A 20,112-nucleotide genomic window follows, 5' to 3' on the forward strand; every position below is an offset into this window, starting at 1 on the left:
AGTTTGTGTGTTTCCGTTGATCCCATGTGAATTCGTCAAGATTGAGGGATGTGGTGTGTTTGGTGAAAGGGCACACACTACACATCCCGCAGGGGTAGTGGCCCTTCACAGCAGGGAGATCCCATAAGGTAGGTTCCTGTCGGTTAGTCTTGGATCGTGGCCTGGTGTTGATCAATTGGTCACTTAAGTTTATGGTTCTCCTGAACGCAAATCTCGGGCGTTCTATCGTGAGACCACCCGTATTGAGAATCCTCCAGTTGCGATTCACAATGTTCTTGATTTTGTTCGATAGTGGTGTGAAAGTTGTCACGCATGTGATGATGTTATCGGGTTCCTTGGTCCTGTCCTCCAACAATGCTTGGCGATTATTATTCCTGGCTCGTTTACGTGCTTGCTTCACAATCGTCTCCGGGTAGTTCCTCTGTTCGAGGTTCTTCGTCAGGGTGTTGGCCTGGGTTTCATATTCGCGGATGTTACTACAGTTCTGGCGGATTCTAAGAAATTGTCCATAGGGTAAGTTTTCCCTCAGTGCTTTGGGATGATGGCTATGGAAACTCAACAGGCTATTGCGGTCAGTTGCCTTTCTGTAGGTGGTGGTGTGGAGCTTTCCTTCCTCCAAGGAGATGAGGAGATCCAGGAAAGGAATTTCTTTCTCACTCTCTGTTTTACTGAAGCGTAAGTGGGGGTTCAGATTGTTTATCCACTCGTAAAAATCTTGGCAGGTGTCAACATCCCCTTTCCACAGGATGAGCACATCATTGATGTACCGTTTCCAGGTAACCAACAGGTCAGAATTGAGTCTCAAGAAGAGTGGGAGATCATTCTGTAGTAGAGCACCTTTAACCTGGAAGGTTCTGCCTCCAAGTCGTATCTTTTGCAAAAGAGGGAACAGATATTAAGCCGGCATGGGATGATCTTACGGTTCGTGCGGGCCTATAGAGCTCAATTTTCTGTTGATGAGCTTTGAGTCCTCTGTCATTTACTGCCCTATGTAGCATGCACAAAGCTTTAAAGAAGTCCTTCCTTTTCCTGGCAACCAGTGACGTTTTCTGTTGTGTCTCCATTGCAGAGTCTCATCTTCCTTTGTTTAGTGCAAATTTGGCAACCAACACCTGGAGCCTCTGGAACCGTTTGAGCATATATTCTGGGCTACCTAGTATCAGAGAGTTACAATATTCTAGTCTGCTTAATATTGTGGCCTGTACTACAAGTTTCCTATAAGGTTGGGTGAGTAAATGGACTACTTTCTTCAGATTTCTTAGGAGTCCATGGCACACTGCTATCGATTTATTAATGTGAGTTTCCATTGAGAGTCTATTGTCAATTTGGATTTCCAAATTTCGTACTGAGTGTGTTGTGTCATTATCCGAATCTCTTGGCCAAGGGCAAGAATTGGCTGGGAGTTGCGGTTTTATATCTGTCACATTTTAGCACCCCGAAACCGGTCCTAGGATGCTTGGTTCCAGCCCAGGGAGGACCTGGCTTGGCAGTTCGGGCTGGACTGTTCCCATGAGGCACAGGGTCAAGACTGATTTGCATATGGCTGGGTTCAAACTGGAATGGCATGGTGAGCAAAAAAACTATGGATTTAGGCCCAGATCTCTGTACTGGGGTGAATGTATGACATTGTTCTGCATTCTGTCCATCAACTGTTGTTTTTGCATCTGTCACCCCGAGTGGGACGAGTATGCTCAGACGTGAGTCCCGTGCTCTCCATGCCACTGGAATCAAGCTATCCTGGCTGAAGATGGGTGAAATCCCGAAACCGGTCCTCGGATGCTTGGTTCCAGTCCAGGGAGGACCTGGATTGGCAGTTCGGGCTGGACTGTTCTCATGAGGCACAGGGTCAAGACTGATTTGCATATGGCTAGATTCAAACTGGAATGGCATGGTGAGCAAAAAAACTATTGATTTAGGCCCGGATCTCTGTACTGGGGTGAATGTATGACATTGTTCTGCATTCTGTCCATCAACTGTTGTTTTTACATTTTAGCATGTCATCATCCAGCCGCTGGGTCATCACTTTCAAACAGGCGTAAAAGTTGTTTAGTTGGTTAGGGTCTGATTTGTACAGAGATATTATTAATTGCATATCAGCTGCATATTTTACAAACAATATCCTAAAGGATTTAATGAGGGTTAACAGGAGTCTTAAATAGACATTGAACAAATGGGGCTGAGGGCAGAGCCTTGGGGCACCCCATGTTAATTTCCTTTGTATTCTGATGTGAATGGGGAAATGGTTATTGATTGTCGTCTCCTGAAAGATAGTAATCAAACCATTTGAGGTGTGTGCCTCTCACCCAATGTCCTTCAGAAGTGCAAGTAGGATTTTGTGGTTGACGGTGTCAAATGCGGAAGATAGGTCCAACAGGATCAGTACCGTCGTTCGATCACTGTCAACTAGGATCCTTACTTTATTGGTGGCTAAAGTCAATGGGGTCTCTGTTTCATGGGTCTGCTAAAGTCCATGTGTTCTAGTTTCAGCAGATTATTATCCTAAATAATGTCTTCCAGGATCTTACAAAGATACTTTTGAAGTATCTTGACTGGGAAAGGGAGTACTGAGATTGGGCGATAGTTGCTAGGCTCTTGAATGTCAGCCAGGTTTTTTTTTAAAGTGGAGTTACCAAAGTCTTCCAGGCTATTGGAACCAACCCAGTGCCATGAGATTGATTACAAATTAATCATAAGGTGGCAAGGAGTTTGTTCGATCTATATTTCCATATTCCTGTCGCAATGGGGTTTTAGGGGGGAACCCTGATAAGATCGATGAGACAAGAGTCCCGAATTCTGCCACACCCAGCAGATCAACTTTCTCTAGGGTTGTCACATTGGCCTGTTCTTGGCTTAGACGTAGCATTTTGGCCTGGTTGCCAGGGTCATTCTTTTGATTAAGTTTAACCTTGTTTTGTATATCTGCTATGATCTGTTCAATTTTATCATGAAAATATTCAGAGAAGTTATTACATAGAGTGTAAAATATTTTGTTTTATACAGTCAGGAGTGGTTAATTCTTTTACCAAATCAAAGACTTTCTTTATTTATTAGTCGCTATGAGGAAGGTAGCTGAGAATAAAAAGGCTCTAGCCTTCTTTATTTCTATTTTATAATTCTTGTAGGCCAGTTCTAATAGGGCTTTATTATTATCTGTGTAGAATTTCCGCCATTGCCTCTCAAGCTTTCAGCACTTAGATTTTAGATCTTTCAGGGTTTCTGTGAACCATGGTGCTGATTTTCTAGATTTATGTCTGATTGCTTTTAGTGGAACTACCTTATCTAGTCTGTCTACAATAGTCTTTTCATCATTTAAATAGTTTATCTCTACTGTGTTAGAATCTTGAAAAAAGGTGGCAGTGTCGAAAACTGTTTCCCCATTGAGTTTTTTTAATTTAGCCCAGGGTCTTTTCAGCGCTGGATTTCTTATACATTTATCATCATTTTTCTCCTATTGGGTCTTTTAAAGTTGAAAGTGACCATATAATGGTCTGACCAGCTGATGAGGTTAGGGGTTCTAACTGTTACCATATCTGAGGAGGTCCAGAGTGTGCCCGCCCTCATTAGTAGGCCCTTTAACCTGCTGTGTAAAGCTGATACTTTTGTAGGATTTAAAGAAATCCATAGTTTGATTTTGATGAATATCTTCGGCCCCTTTTCATGGTATATGGATTATTAGAACATTGGAATGTTGAGTGCTCCATTGAAGACAATGGAGTGCTCTATGCCTTTATTGGCTGGTAAGAGCCCAGCGTAGCAACATTCCACTGTTCGTTCACAGCTGTTGCTATGAACACATGCCTTACGAAGCCCGAGGGGATTTCAACCCCCTTGGGCTCCATAAGGCCTTTGTTTTACAAATTAGAACATTCTGCCCACTAGAGGCAGAATGTTGTAATAGCCTGAGGGCTCTCCGAAGGGGGCTTTACTGTCCATTAAATGCCCGTTCCCTTTTTACGCTGAAGCAGGCCTTTAGTGGCCAGTAGAGCCTGCTACGTCGCGGGCTCTAGGGCTATATTAAATACACAAGGAGCAACCAGACAACTTACTGCTGTTGAGACCTTCGTCCGTATATTTGAGGGCTCTAAGGGCCTAATTTTTTGCACTTACGCTGTATTATAACACTCACAGCGGCTTTCACCACACACATATCAAACGCTATGGTGTTTGGACCTGGGCAAGGAAGTCTCCCCAGAAAGCTGGGATCGGCTATGGCAAGACATCCCGTTAATATAGGGAATCTGCATATAAGCTTATGACGCGATGGTATTTTACCCAGGTCAAGTACAACAGATGGAACCCAATTTTCCCCCGACATATTGGAGATGTCAGGGTGCTAGAGGGGATTTTATCCATATTTGGTGGTCTTGCCCCAGTCTAACGAAATTCTGGAAAGAAATTCTCAGTCATTTCAAGGACACGGTGGGATTCCCTATTCCTTCTGCTTCAATTGTAACTTTGCTAGGCATTAGAGCCTCAACACTGACTGCTATGACACATTCGGACTGGTGCTTGATATTACAAATGTTGGGAGCAGCGCAACAGTCCATACGCTTATTCTGGAAGAAACCTAACCCTCCCCCTATAGCTGCTTGGTTTCTTCACCTATGGCATGTTTTAGCCCTTGAACTACTTTCCGCATGCATCAACCATACTGATGTCAAATTTACTTGCACCTGGCAGCCACTAATTCAATATTACTCCAAGATGGAACACCTCTGACTGGTCCCCCCTCGTTTACGAGCTCGCAACTATTTGATGACCCCCTTGAACCCTAGTCTAGAGGCCGACAGCCGGTATCTCCAACTTCATCTGAACAGTAGACAAGTCTTTTATCTCCCCCTCCAAGAGACCCCAACCCCCCCACTTCAAGGTGCTTCAAGGACACCATCCCTCCCTCTCTTTCCCTTTTTGGTGTGTTGTTTTACACTTTATTTGTTGAAAGTTTATGATATACTCCTTTTTCTCTCCAGTTTTGATATCAAGAACTTTCAGAGATGAATACAGGCATACCTTTTTTGATGGACATAACTGAACATTAATCACCCAGTCTTCTTATTAGTGACAGACCCACTTGCAGTGGGGCTTCTTCAGCAGAGGCAATATTTTATTACATTCATACCAGCACATATCTTGCTTTCCCTTTTCAGTCTCTTTGCACCTTTAGATTTGGGTTACACTGTATTGTTTATGTTTGGCAGAATTTCAATGCCGTATGCTGCTCCCTGTGACGGACTTTAGTTTTAATTTTTGGGCTGTATATCTCCTACTTGTTTGATTTCTAAATTTTCATTATATTCAATAAACAGATTTGAAAATAAGGCTATATTAACTATGATAACAGTATTTTTGGTATGCATTTGTTTTCTAATTGTGGGATGTATACTGCATTTCAGAGCACAATATTTAAACAAATATTCTAAACTTTCTTCATGTCTCCTAGTTATTTGATTGTGGACAAGTACGAGTGAGAGAGCAAAAGGGTGTATTCTGTAACTGCGATTCCTGAGCGGGTCGAGAATGTTGTGTTCTGGGGTGCCAATTCACTTGTTTCTCTGGTAAGGTTAGGATGGCCCTTGAGGCACTATAGCTAGTCGGACCCAGACTCATAGATAGTGAGGTGACATGGTGACTCAGTCCCTACATACTGATCTTCCATGGTTGCATTCAGAGTTCTGTTCTAGAGCAAAATCCCTGCAACAAAGCCATTGCTGAAACTATTAGTTTATCAAAAACAACCTCTGAGAGAACTTTAGTATGCATTTCAATGCAACCCAAATGTTTTGAATTGCCCTCTTCCTTCTTGAATACTTGAAGAAAAGGACTAGTAACTTTAGACTAAAGATTTTGAAGCATAGACTCCATAGACCTCAGACTTCATTAATAACTTCCACCCAACATAGGCCCTTTTTCATGCTCTCTCTGCTCACTTTTCCACTGGGTCAGACATAATAATTTCCTCCATCAGAAGGGAAAGTTGAACCATTAGTTACACCTGAAAACTGAGAGCTATCAGACACATCAGAAGGAGAAGCACATGACACCCACTCATCATGGAAGACACATGCATTCTACCATCACTCCTAGGGTCTACCAAATGGAAGTGCTCAGAAAGACTAATCCCTAGCTCCTTCTAGCAATAGGCCTAATTGAAATCGAATGGAAGCATTGCTTCCTCTATCTCCACTTTCATGTCTAGGTCTTCTGTCTCCAGCTTTAGGAATGTCAGCAACACACTTCCACTATCTGGTAACATAACCTTATCTCCATTTTGTGCACAAGAACATGCCAGGCGCTTCTAAAATGGAACCCACAAGCCTTCATGACTCTGGTTGACTCATACACACTATGTATAAATCACATAGGCCGTACACATACATACATGCAGAGATGCACTGGATTATTAGCTCTAGGACCTGGGTTAACATGTAACAGCAGAACCCTACACAAGTGGCAGGTAGGCCTCCACTCACATGACTCAGATAAAAAGGTCTAGTTACCAGCACAAATTCATGAAACATGCCTTGCTGCCTCCGCCACCAACGTCATACTAAATCCATTACAGAGCCAATAGTCCACTATCTAACCACTGAAAGCATGCTTTGTGCACCCCTCCAAGTCCAGGATATGTCCAGGACTTCTCTCATGTCCAGGGACCAACCTAATCTTTTGCAAAAACATTAGAATAAAAAAGGCCGACTAGGGCCAAAATCAAAATATGAACACGAGATACTCGCAGTTGGACTCTCAAGGAAGGGAAGCATTACTTTAAAACATGCAGGGGACATTACCATGCCTATATATCATCATATCGGCTCACCTCAGACTTTTTCTAGAGCAATTTTGCCCAGAACAAACACATATACCACAATCATACAGATAAAAACTAAACCCAGAAATGAGTGCCAAATATATTAGTTTGCCATTTATACTGAAAACTTGCTCCGACTAAATTAACATGAATGCACAGACCAGCTTCAACCTCAGGTCTCTTCTGCCAAGCATCCTTTAGGTATAAACAATCGACCATTGGTATTTCATTTGATGCTGCAGTGATGCCTGGAGTTTATCTGTTGAGTCCCTATTTATAAGCACAATGCAACCTTAATTTTCCAAAAAGTGTGCTTTAAAAACTGATGTCCTAAAATGTCACCAAGAATAGAGGCCGGATGATGTGACCTCTTCTACACATATGGTTTTGATGCAATTACATCACTAAATTCAGCCAGCTTAATAATAAACACCTTAAGGTGGAAGGACAGTGTATTCCTCTTGCACAATTCCTGCCTTCTTGCAGCCACAGGTAATTAAAGTTAGAGATTCACAGAACTATGGAGAATGACATCTGGTTCGAAGTCATCTGTAAAGGTTACTAAATGTTCCTCAAACCATGTTTCCATAATCCATATGTACCCAATTTTATTTTAATTAGGTTAAGGATGTCTAATGAATGTTGTTTTGCCCAAGTCATTAAAGGGGATGCATAATCAATTTAGTGTGTGGTTCTGAACATGGTTGATTGTTCAGGCTGGCCCCATGCACCTAACTGTACCGTCCCCAAATAGTGACCAATTCTGTTAGATTAAATATAACAAATATAATGTCAGTTATCAACGATGATAGCATATGTCGGAGGAATGTATGCTTGAAGCACATACATATAAACATAGTCATTCAGGACGTCCTTCTGCAGGTCACAGCTAAAGTACATAATGGGAAAATCACACAGACACTTAAAGAGAATCAATATAATGATAAATCTGGTATGACCTGTATGCTTATACTCATATTCCATCAGTCATGAAATTTCCTCCTCAAAACATTTTTAAGCTCTATATTGTTCATAGTATACCTTATTCCAAGATGATCTATGATATATTGTATCAAAGGATGACGGAATGTATGTATACACAGATATATGGGAAACTCTCATTGAGTACGGTATGTAATTTGTATGCAACTGTTCATAGAAAGCCAAATAAATTAATGCCATTCTAAAACTTATGCCCTACTACAGACAGCGTTATTTGTATCAGACCCCTGAAACACACCAAACCTACATTAAGAAATGAAGTTGGTGGAGGTGGCAACAACAGGAGCTGCTTCCTTGGGATGAAAGTGAAGGATGGGACTGAGGGAAGGAGGGGGGAGTTATGGAGCTAATCAGCTAGCGAGCGGGACTGGACATGAAGGCCTACACATTGGGTGGCATAGCACTATTGCATTGAAGATAACGGGAGTCCCCCTGGGGAAGAGATCAACCGAGGGAAAAAGTATTGCTGTTTCCCTTGCAATTTATCAAAACTGAGGATAATGGTAAAGCAAAGCGACTGTACCATTACATGTTACTGTTATTGTTCTGGCTGTTGTTCTTTCATTACGTGATCGTGATCCATGTATAAATGTATGCCATTGATTCGCTATTTAGTATGCCCACTTGTTGGGCAACTCACTGACCAGTGTTTACTATATAGACAGTGTTAATTCTATACCACACTGTTTGCAACCAGTGAAAATCTCATGAGAAATACACTAGACATTATTCAAAAGATTCGATTAAAAACAGTGAATATTCTTTGCAACAGTGGACAAAAAAGAGACAATTTGCTCAAAATAACCAAGATCTGAAGGTGCTAAAGATCATACTACCTGTCCTCTTCATACTGTGGTTAAAACTTTCAGACAGCCCTTCTTCTGAAGCAAAACATGAATGTGTACATATGTTAGTACCTGGTGCACAAACTCTTTCATGTATAGTATAAATTACCAAGCTGGAACGAGTCTCTCTAATAACTCAAGGCTTTAAAACATAAAAGTTTGCATCTTCTACATAGAATCTTTCTTTTGTTGGACACTTTCTCTGTAGATAAAAAAAATTGTCTAAAGCATAATGAACATAAGTCAACTGTCACCTGCACACAGAGTCACTCTTGAATAGGAAAATGTATAGCACGTTCAGTACCTCTACACAGCTATGGTGCATTACGAGCACATGCATTTTGTAAACACTTACACGCATTAGCTGAGTCCAAGATGTACATAATTATGTAAAAAAGTATATGACAGCTACCCACCACTATGTAAACTATTCAATAAACTAGCACACTCATTGTGCTAGCTAAGGGGTCCATTAGGATGTCGGTCGGAAAACCACCTCGACCACCATGGTAGCGGAAACCAACCATCCGCTGGTACCGCGGAAATACCGGTGGCCCGATTAGGACCACCCCATGAAATTCCTGACCGCGGTGGAACGATGCCACTAAAGACCGCTGGTAGCGGGCGGAGCTGGGGAAAATCCATCCGCGGTGGTCGGAGCCGCAGCGGAAACACACAAAACCGCCACGAGGCCAATGGAGTCATTGCACATAAAATTAGGATTCCATTGAGGTGACAGCGGGACGCTCCTCTGTTTCCAACCGCTGCGATCGCAAACAGTGATGAATGGGAGAGCCGGCTAAGGGCTGTTGCATAGCCACCGCCGCGGATGCTCCGTGACAAATATGGCGGTAGTCGAAAAAAAACACACAAGTCAACCAAGTGCACACATCAAACTAGCTCTGCCCCCAAAAACACCTAACACACCCCAATGAAACACCCCCATGGCAACTAAAAAAATACAAATCCCAGGACAACCCACACAACACACTTGACAGCAATAATCCATTTTGACACACCCACATAGCTGAGTATAAAACCAGCCCCTTCCCCGACCAGAATCCTTTGCACTACTCCAGCCCTGAAGGAACCAAACCCTGCAACACATTGGATAGGCAAAACACCACACATCTCACCAGCACAACAACACACACACACCTCCTACAACACCCCCACCACACTCACTACTGCACCTCAAACCATTTGGACATCACACACCATGGCACAAAATTCAATTCAATTCAATTCAAAATCTTTATTCAGATACAATAAATATCCATAAAAGCACAAATACAGAATCTCACATATCAAATTTTTAGATAAAACAAAATACGGCAATTTCATCATATGTACAAATACAGTAAAAAGAACTCGACAAGAGCTGTCAATAATATATACATATACATTTTACAAGAGGTAAGGATCAATGCGTACACATGGAGTAACAGGCATGTACTGCCACTTTCAAAAAGGATCCTACCCGGAATGTTAGCTCCTCATCTTCCAAAGTGACGATGTGCCCATATGCTGCCTTATAATTAATAATCAGGATAGTCTTAAAAAATGGTATTAAAAACTGTTTTGTATATTTTAAATAAAAACTACGGAAGAATAAAAAATGCGTCATTGTTTGTTTACATTGAGCATTGCAAGGGCAGGGGAGTTGGTCAAGATTGGAGTAGAACCCCAGAGGAAAGCAAAGCAGAAATTTCACAGTATCAACCCTTAGTCTAAAGAGCAGGCTCCTCTCCCATCCACCAATTGGTCTTGAGAGATAACTACAGGGTAGGTGGGTTCTATTCTCAATCGTCATGTATCGGGCTACTAAGGGTTTTTGTGCCTCTATTTCATGCCTGGTTTTGCTGTAAGCCGCGTAAAGTGCCTTCATTAGGCTTTTTTAGGTCTCGTTGAGCCAGCGCATGCGCTGCTCTGCGAGAAATTTTGTGTGTGGGATTTCAAAGTGCTGCCACAGGCTTTTGGTGGCCTAGCGCTGGTGTTCACATGAGCGTGCACGCACGCAGCCACCATCTTTCTTTGATCGCGATCACTTTCACTTTCGCGGGCCGCGCGGCTGTGTCACTTTCACAGCCACGCGGCCTATGCTTGTTACTTTACATTTTGGAGGCGAGAGATAGATGCATACAGCTCCGAGCATTAGCTGAGTGAGCGCTCTAGGGTTTGGATGGTCACATGTTTGATTGGAAATGGCAGCGTTAGGATTTTTCTCAATGTAGTAGTCCTAAGTCTAAACTTAGGACTACTAAATTGAGAAAAATCCTTATTTTAAGACTTTCGGTATTCACAGAAGGCATTTAGGAGTCCTAAAGTTAGGAGTCCTAACTATACTACTACTAAACTGAGAAAAATCCTAATTTTAAGACTTTCGGTATTCACAGAAGGCATTTAGGAGTCCTAAAGTTAGGAGTCCTAACTATACTACTACTAAACTGAGAAAAATCCTAATTTTAAGACTTTCGGTATTCACAGAAGGCATTTAGGAGTCCTAAACTTAGGAGTCCTAAACTTAGGACTACTAAATTGAGAAAAATCCTAATTTTAAGACTTTCGGTATTCACAGAAGGCATTTAGGAGTCCTAAAGTTAGGAGTCCTAACTATACTACTACTAAACTGAGAAAAATCCTAATTTTAAGTCTTTCGGTATTCACAGAAGGCATTTAGGAGTCCTAAAGTTAGGACTCCTAACTTCTGTGAATACCGAAATGAGTAAGTGCCTTCTGTGAATACCAAAATGAGTAAGTGCCTTCTGTGAATACCAAAATGGTAGTAAGTTTAGTATTTTGTCTTAAGTTAGTTCTGTGAATCGGGCCCCTAGTGTTTGGCTGGTCACATATTTGATTGAAACAGTCCAGCCCGAACTGCCAAGCCAGGTCCTCTTTGGACTGGAAACAATCATCCTAGGACAAGTTTCGGGCTGGACTGTTCCAATGGGGCACAGGGTCAAGACTGATTTGCAAATGGCTGGGTCCAAACTGGAATGGCATGGTGAGCAAAAAAATGATGGATTTAGGCCCAGATCGCTGTACTCGGGTGAATGTATGACATTGTTCTGCATTCTGTCCATCAACTGTTGTTTATGCATTTATAGAGAAAGGTGCGGGACGTCGGCTTGCAAAGGCATACGGGGCATATTATCAAGAACGGTGTTAAAATGATCACCGCTTTAGCGGCAGGAAACTGCCACTAAAGCGGCGATAATGGGCTTGATAATATGCCCTTCTGAATTCCAATAGAAGCCCATGTTCTGGTGTGAACATGGGCTTCTATTGGAATTCTCAAGGGCATATTATCAAGCCCCTTATCGCCGCTTTAGCGGCAGTTTCCTGACGCTAAAGCGTGATAATTTTAACGCCTTCTTGATAATATGCCCCTAGGTGCGGGACAGTGATGTGGAGAGAGGAAGCTTAAAGGTGGTATCTCCTAGACAAACAGCTGCGCTATGTTTCCAGTTTTTGCTTCAGAGGTACAACTGCAAGCTGACTCGCAGAGAATGAGCTGCGAGCCCACAGTGCTTCACAGAGGGACACCTACGAGCCAGCGGGCTGGCTCGTACAGGAACATCTGAGAGCCCACTAGCTGGCTCATACAGAGAGAGCTGCGGCCTGGCTCACAGAGGAACAGTTGCGAGACAGCCGGATGGCTCGAAGAGGAAGACCTACGAGCCGTCTGCCTGGCTTGTAGAGGGAGAACTGCTGACCAGCTCACAGACAAATAGTAGTGGGTTGGCGAGCTGGCACTTAGAGAAACACCTATGAACGGACTGACTGGCTCGTCGAGGGATACCTGAGGGCCGGATCACAGAGGAACAGTTGCGGACCGGATCACACAGGAACAGCTATGGGCCGACTAGTATAAGAACAGTTGCAGACCGTCCACTTATAGAGGGATAGGTGCGGGACGGTGATGTTGGGAGAGGGAATGTGAAGTGGGTATCTCATACAGAGACTGCTCCTATATATTCCTACTGTTCGCTTGCAGAGATACAACACTGACCTGGCTCGTAGACCAACAACTGCGAGCCGACTGGTAGTTTGCAGAGGCACAACTGGAAGCCGGTGGGCTTGCTCGTACAGGAAGACCTGTGAGCCGACTGGCTGGCTCATAGACAGACAGCTGCGGGCCGCCTCACACAGGAACAGCCAGGGGCTGACTAGTATAGGGAGAGGTGCGGGCCGTCCACTTGTAAAGGGATAGTTGCGGGACAGTGATGTGGGGAGAGGGCTTACAGAGGGACAGGTATTCCGAAAACCATGTAATCTTTTAAACATATGTCACGTCCCTTTTGTACCATTCAAACTCATTACGACCTTCTCTGTACACTACAGATCCCACCAACTCCCCAATAAAAGTATAAGTGCTATTTTTATTCTATATAAAGCTCTATAACTTAATTTTTATAAACACTACTGTTGAGTGCACAAAATGGAGAAGGTGAGATGAGAAGAGTAAACGGAGGTGTAATTCCTAAACTTTTATTGTACCATTCCTTTAATATACATATATTCATGGCTTTAAGTGGGATAAAAAAATGACGGTTGTCTGAAAGCGGTAGCAGTATTTAGCAGCACCGGTAGGACCCGGCCCACTTAAAGGCCTGTGTATGTTCAGCACAGAGACAAAACCTAACAATTTCCATCACTTATAATAACAGTTACTTTCCTACTGTGAACAAATCTAACAGAAAATTTACTAAAACTTTTTTTTTCTTTTTTATCTCTCACACATTGATAAAATATCTCTTGTAAAGAAACGCCCCTCTCCACCTTTATTTCGTAGCAGTATCTAGTCAAATACAAACACGGTGCGGTATGCCCAATTGTACAGCACAAACAGTATTTAGATTTTATCTTAAAGCATCATCAAATGATTCTAATCATGCAGACATACAGAAAGCAACATGCACATTTGCTTTGTCTATTTACTTTCCATGTAATCTGTGCACATTTTCAACAGGTTCCCAGTATAATACCTGTCTTCACTTATATTCAAATGTACCTCACAGTGTAAAATATAACATCACAATCTATACATATCTAATATTTCCAACATAACACAGTGCAGTTTTATACCAATGAAACTGATTGCACCACTCTCTATATAGTACAAATTATCCACATAACATTTCTGTTTTTTGTTCCATCTCTGTTAAGTTAATAACATATACATTTTCTACTATAACCCCTTCCCCACTATTTCCAGACTAAGAATAATTTGGAAACGTGTGACATTTTGTTTATCTCATCACAATACATTTACAAATCCAAATAAACGCTACATATTTTTAAAACCATACAGTCTTTTACAGAAGATAAGTTACAGTTTTTTTATCTGAAAAACTCCTAAACATATATAAAGTAATTCTTTAACAATTAGTCACACTTTATACATGTTTTAAAACCAATGTGAAACACCACACTTCACTAACACTGTTAATTAGAAATAAAAAATACTTTCAAAGTTAAATATAACACCTCAAATATTAACCACTACTACACAACACATAACACACCTTCTTAATTTCTAACTTACGTTCGTAGTTGGTATGCATATTCCAAATGCAATTCTTTCTTTGTCACACAGTACATATAATGCACCGCTCTCGTCAAGAATGGAAACAGTAATGGCAGAATTTCCCTGTTGCTCCACACATAAATACATGTAAAGAACAAATCAGAAAGGTTCCTTGATTTTTTCTAATTGCAAAACTTCTCTCTATTGGTTATTTTTTAACTTCCCATATAATCTTTTTTTTTTTAAATCTAAGGACACATACGGGTGAGAAGTTTAACGTATTCTATCAACACTTTAGAACATTCTACGGCACGTGCAGGTTAAAAGTTAATCCTTTTTTTTAAACCTAACGATATTTGTTTGCAACATTTTATCGAACATGTAACGGCACATGCAGGTTAAAAGTTCACCATTGCTTTACATTCAAACAGTGCTTTCCATATACAAGTAGCAGTTGTGGTTGAACTGAGCACATTTTATCCTATCATGTGAACTCCACGTTAAAACTGCTTTTTATTAACCAATGACAAAGATGCTTTTCCACAAACTAATGTGCACCCTACTTTTTAGAAAACAATGGTTTTGAATGAGAAAAAAAAGTATTAACCCCATCTTTAAACATATTTCTTATTCTACAAATGGACTGCATGAGCTAAATACATCTATCCATACTTCCCTGCCATACCTTCAAAATGCTAGTGTGGATCGTAGGACATAGATATGTTTTCTGGTACAAGAGGTATGCAGAACATAGACGTATTGAATTAGACCTAGGTTTACAAAATGTGGACAATAAATGGTTTGGACAGAGAGGATTGAAGTGGCCCCAATAGTTGCCTTTAGTTAAAACCTGTTTGTATCTCCAACACCCTGACCTCATGATTGTGCACTGTGGTGGAAACGGCCTAGGCACATTCACTGGTGTAGGTTTGCAATTGCTAATGAAGTACACCTTTCGACAACTGATGTTGCTTTTGCCTCAAACTGTCTTTGTATATTCCAATATATGCCAAAGACAGAAGTGGAAATGGTCAAACCAATTTTGTCCTTAGATTGATAAATCTAGGAAGAATGTCAACAAAGCTGTGTCTGCATACCTCAGAGACCATAGAATGGGGTCGATCTACAACAACAACATACATTTTGATATGGCTGATATCTACAGAAGTAATGGAGTACACTTCACAGATCAGGGAAATCGAGTTTTTGTGAATAACCTGAAGCTGTGCATCCTGCACTTATATGTAGCTCCAACTAATAAACACAAGGGCTCTTTTTAGAGCCGCCTTATATTCCCAATATCGGTTCGCAGATTGACAGCTGTGATCCGGATAGCACAGGGAGACCTGCGGGCTGTCGGGCAGGCTCGCAGACGGAGAGCTGTGGCTCGTGGGCTCGGCTCGCACAGGGAGAGCTACAGGCCGTCGGCTCGCAAACGCACACCAACGTGCTGGCTCGCAGAGGGAGAGCTCGGGTCTGACTCGCAAAGGGACACCAACGAGCCAACGGCCCTGCTAGCAGAGACACATCTATCACCTAATGGACTGGCTCGCACATGTACAGCTAGGGACACGACGGCTCGCAGACGCAGACCTGCGAGCCAATGGACTGGCACTCTTTTAAGCTTTATAGTAGTACAGTGGTGTTTGTGTACTGTAGGGGGTTGTGCTGCGGGTACTGTTTTAGGATTTAGAGTACTGCAGTGTGTTTGTGTAGTGTTTGGAGGTTTGTGCTGGGAATAGTGTTTTAGGGTTTTGAATAGCGCAGTGGTGTTTGTGTAGTGTAGGGGGTCATGCTGGGGTAGTGATTTAGGGTTTAGGGTACTACAGTGGTGTTTTGGTAGTATAGGGGGTTTTAGAGTTTACGACAATGCAGTAGTGTTTGGGTAGTGTAGGGGGTCATGCTGGGAGTAGTGTTTTAGGGTTTACGGCAATGCAGTAGTGTTTGTGTAGTGTAGGGGTTGTGCTGAGAGTAGTGTTTTAGGATTTAGGGTAGCACTGTGGTGTTTGTGTAGTGTAGGAAGTCATGCAGGGAGTGCTGTTTTAGGATTTAGAGTAGTGCAGTGGTGTTTTTGTAGTGTTTGGAGGTTTGTGCTGGGGGTAGCGCTTTAGGGTTTAAGGTAATGCAGTGGTGTTTTTGTAGTGTTTGGAGGTTCGTGCTGGGGTAGTGATTTAGAGTTTACGACAATGCAGTGATGTTTGGGTAGTGTAAGGGATAATGCTGGGATTAGTGTTTTGGGGTTTAGGGTAGTGCAGTGGTGTTTATGTAGTTGAGGGGGTCGTCCTCGGAGTGGTGTTTTAGTGTTTACGGTACTGCAGTAGCGTTTGTGTAGTGTAGGGGGTCATGCTGGGGGTAATCTTTTAGGGTTTGGGTAGATCAGTGGGGTTTGGGTAGTGTAGGGGGTCGTGCTGGGGGTAGGGTTTCAGGGTTTAGGGTAGTGCAGTGGTGTTTGTGTAGTGTAAGGGGTCATGCTGGGGATAGTGTTTAAAGGTTTAGGGTAGTGCAGTGGTGTTTGCGTAGTGTAGGGGTTCCTGCTAGGGGTAGCGTTTTAGAGATTACCACAGTGCAGTGGTGTTTGGGTAGTGTAGGAGATCGTGCTGGGGGTAGTGTTATGGAGTTTACGACACTGCAGTGGTGTTTGGGTAGTGTAGGAGATCGTGTTGGGGTAGTGTTTTAGAGTTTACGACACTGCAGTGGTGTTTGGGTAGTCTTTGGGTAGTGTAGGGGATTGTACCGACAGACTAACTCACAGAGCTCCCAGCCGACGGATGGGCTTCTAAAGGCATAGCCACGACCTTGTGATATGAGGAGAGGCAGCGTTAAAGGCATATCTCAAACAGACACAGATGCCAGTGTTGACTACGAACCTGATGGCTTCTACATGGAGAGATGCGAGCTGATGGAGTAAATTACAAAATGGCTGCCAACACTTCCTGGCTTCAACTGGTCACAGCCAATGAGCCACAAGCTCGTGCTCGTAAACCCTCAGCCAATCAGATGTCAGAATTCTCAAATATCGATATCGTAAAATTTGATATTTCTCAAAAACTACTGAATGGATTTACACCATTTAAACAAAAGCGTGCTTTCTGGACCATCACCTTTCTCCCTGTCAAATTTGGCGTATTCCATTCAGCAGTTTCACCTGTAGTCTTCTGTAAAGTCTTGTATGGAAATTGCATGGAGAAAACACGTTTTGGGACCCCCTTTTTTCTCAGCCCCTCCAACACCATTCACCACCAAACATTCAATACAGGAGCTAATCAAAAAAAGAGAAACTTTTTGGATGATTTCATAAAGATTCGTTAAACGACACCAAAGTTATAAGCACATAGAGGGGTCCAGGAGGGGGGCCACGCAATCCCCCTCCCAACATGAATGAAGCCCCGGGGCTGCGTGGAACCCAGCAGGCCCCCGCAATCACTGCAAGTCCCTGCTATTATTTTTTAAGAAATGCCCCCGGAACCTAGCCAACCCAAAGCCCTCATTAAAATAAAACGCGGGAACCCACGACCCTAGCGCAAATTGCGACGATTTCTTTTAAAAAAAAATGATTTTTGGTGCCCTGGGGGTCCTTCTGTGACCCCCTGAGCAGGTCTAGGGGGTCAGGATTTTTCTACCCTGCCCCCTTCTCTTGTTTTATACCTATGTTTCTCTGTTTTCAGGTGACTCGCTTCTACCGAGCCACAAGATGGCTGCCAACACTTCCTGGTTTGGACTACTAGCAGCCAATCACAGTGAAGATCGCGCACGCGACTTAGGCTCCGCCCAGATATCGAAACTTTTATTTTTCTAATCTCTCAGCAACTACTGTACGGATTTACACCATTTAAAAAAAAGGTCACTTTCTGATCCAAGCACTACAGTTCTGCCAAATTTGGGGTAATTCCGTTCAGCAGTTCGGGCTGTAGCTCGTCGCAAAATTTCCTATGGAAATTACCATGGGGAAAACAAGTTTTGGGACCCCCCTTTTTTCTCAGCCCCCGCTTGACGATTACCCCCAAACTTTCTATATATATATATATATATATGCCAAGGTGTATTGAAGAATGAGTGGGTGTATGTGTCTGAATAGATGATTTAGTAGGTATGTGACTGACTGTATAAGTGAGTGATTAATAGTGTCTTACTGAATGCATGGGTTAGTGACTAAACTGTGTGACTGTCTGTATTAGTCTATCAGTTGGTATGTAAGCAGCTGCATGGGTTCATGAGTAGCTACATGAGTGTCTATATGGGTTATTGATTGGTTGTCTGAGTTTCTGTATGATTGCCTGAGTGTCTCTGTGGGTGGGTGGGGGTTAGTTTGACTCTGTGCATAGATGTGTGAGTAGGTGATTCACTGGGTGTATGGGTTCAAGAGTGCATCTGTGAAGGGCTGTATGGGTGGGTGTGTGTGTGTATGGGTGTGTTGGGGAGTGAATGGATGTCGCAGTGGTACATGTGTGAGTAACTACATATGTGAAAGGGAGTATATGTGAGTGTTTGAGTATATAAATGACTATATATGAGAGTGTTTAATCGTGAGAGTGGCTGTGTGGATGAGTGTGTGCTTGTGTCAGTAATTGTAGAAGAGAGTAAGTATGTGTTAGTATCTGTATGAATAAGTGAAGTGGTGTGTGTATAACTGTATATGTGAGTAAATGGGAGTGTGATTGATTCTTTGCATGACTGACTAGGGGTGTGAGTAACTCTATGGGTGAGTGGTGGTGTGTGGGTGTCTGTATTGATGTATGAATGCATATGATAGTGCTGTATTGATGAGTGCCTGCATGTATGAGTAACTGTATGGATAAATGAGTGGACATGTGTGTAGACCTAGGAATCAGTGAGTGGGTATGTAGTAACTGCTATTGGTGTGTGTATGGTTTAAAAAATGGTAGTCTGCATTTTAAAGTGAGTGTATCAAAGGTTATATTAGGGTGTGAGGAGGTGCATCAGAATATCACGTGGATGATGTCATCAGTGATATCATCAGTGATGTCATTTGAAAAGTCATCAGTGATGTCATCAGTGATGTGACTGACCATGTCATGAATGATGTAATATGTGATGTCATCAGCAGTGTATTGCGGGGCGCGAGTCATAGTTAGCTCAACTAACAATAACTGGCGAATTTCTCTTTTTTGTACTAGTCAAATGACCAACTAACTATAACATCCCTGAAACCTATGTTTTTTTCAGTGAATTACTATGGTTTTTTAAAGGCTAATTTCTAACTATAACATCCCTGAAACCTATAGTTTTTTCAGTGAATATTACCTACTGGCGGTCGCCAGTAGGTAGTTATAGTTAGGACCACGTTTCCATAGGAAAACCTCAACATTCTATTTTGAATAACTTTGGCGCCGGTCGACGAATCCTCGCGAATTTCTCAAAATAGGTGGGGCGCTACGCTCCGCTCCTACCCTGAAAGTCTCGGGGGGATCCGTCAAGCGGGGGCTGAGATAAAAGGGGGGTCCCAAAACGCGTTTTTCCCATGCATTTTTCCATAGGACCTTTAGACAGGGCTACAGCCCGAACGGCTGAACAGAATTACTAGAAATTTGGCAGAGAGGTAGTCCGTAGGTCAAGGAAGTGCCTTTTGTAGGTTTGGTGTAAATCAGTTCAGTTGATTTTGAGAAAATAGCCTTTAAATCAATATATATATCTGAGCCAGCTTACGGTACGCTTACCGTACGCTTACGGTAAGCGTACGGTGGCGTGCGCGAGCGCGATTCTGATTGGCTCTTAGATCTTAGTAAACATTCGAATCGGCCGAAACCAGGAAGCGGCGGCCGCCATTTTGTGTATTTCACTCTGAAAAAAAAGAGTGAAAACAAGGAAAGGGGGCAATGAGGAGAGTTACAGACCCCCTAACAATTGTAAGGGGGTCAAAGAAGGACAGAAAAGTACAAAAAAAACATTTATTGATTTTAAAAAAAATC

This window comes from Triturus cristatus, chromosome 4_2 (genome assembly GCF_964204655.1).
Source record: "Triturus cristatus chromosome 4_2, aTriCri1.1, whole genome shotgun sequence".
Taxonomy (NCBI): domain Eukaryota; kingdom Metazoa; phylum Chordata; class Amphibia; order Caudata; family Salamandridae; genus Triturus; species Triturus cristatus.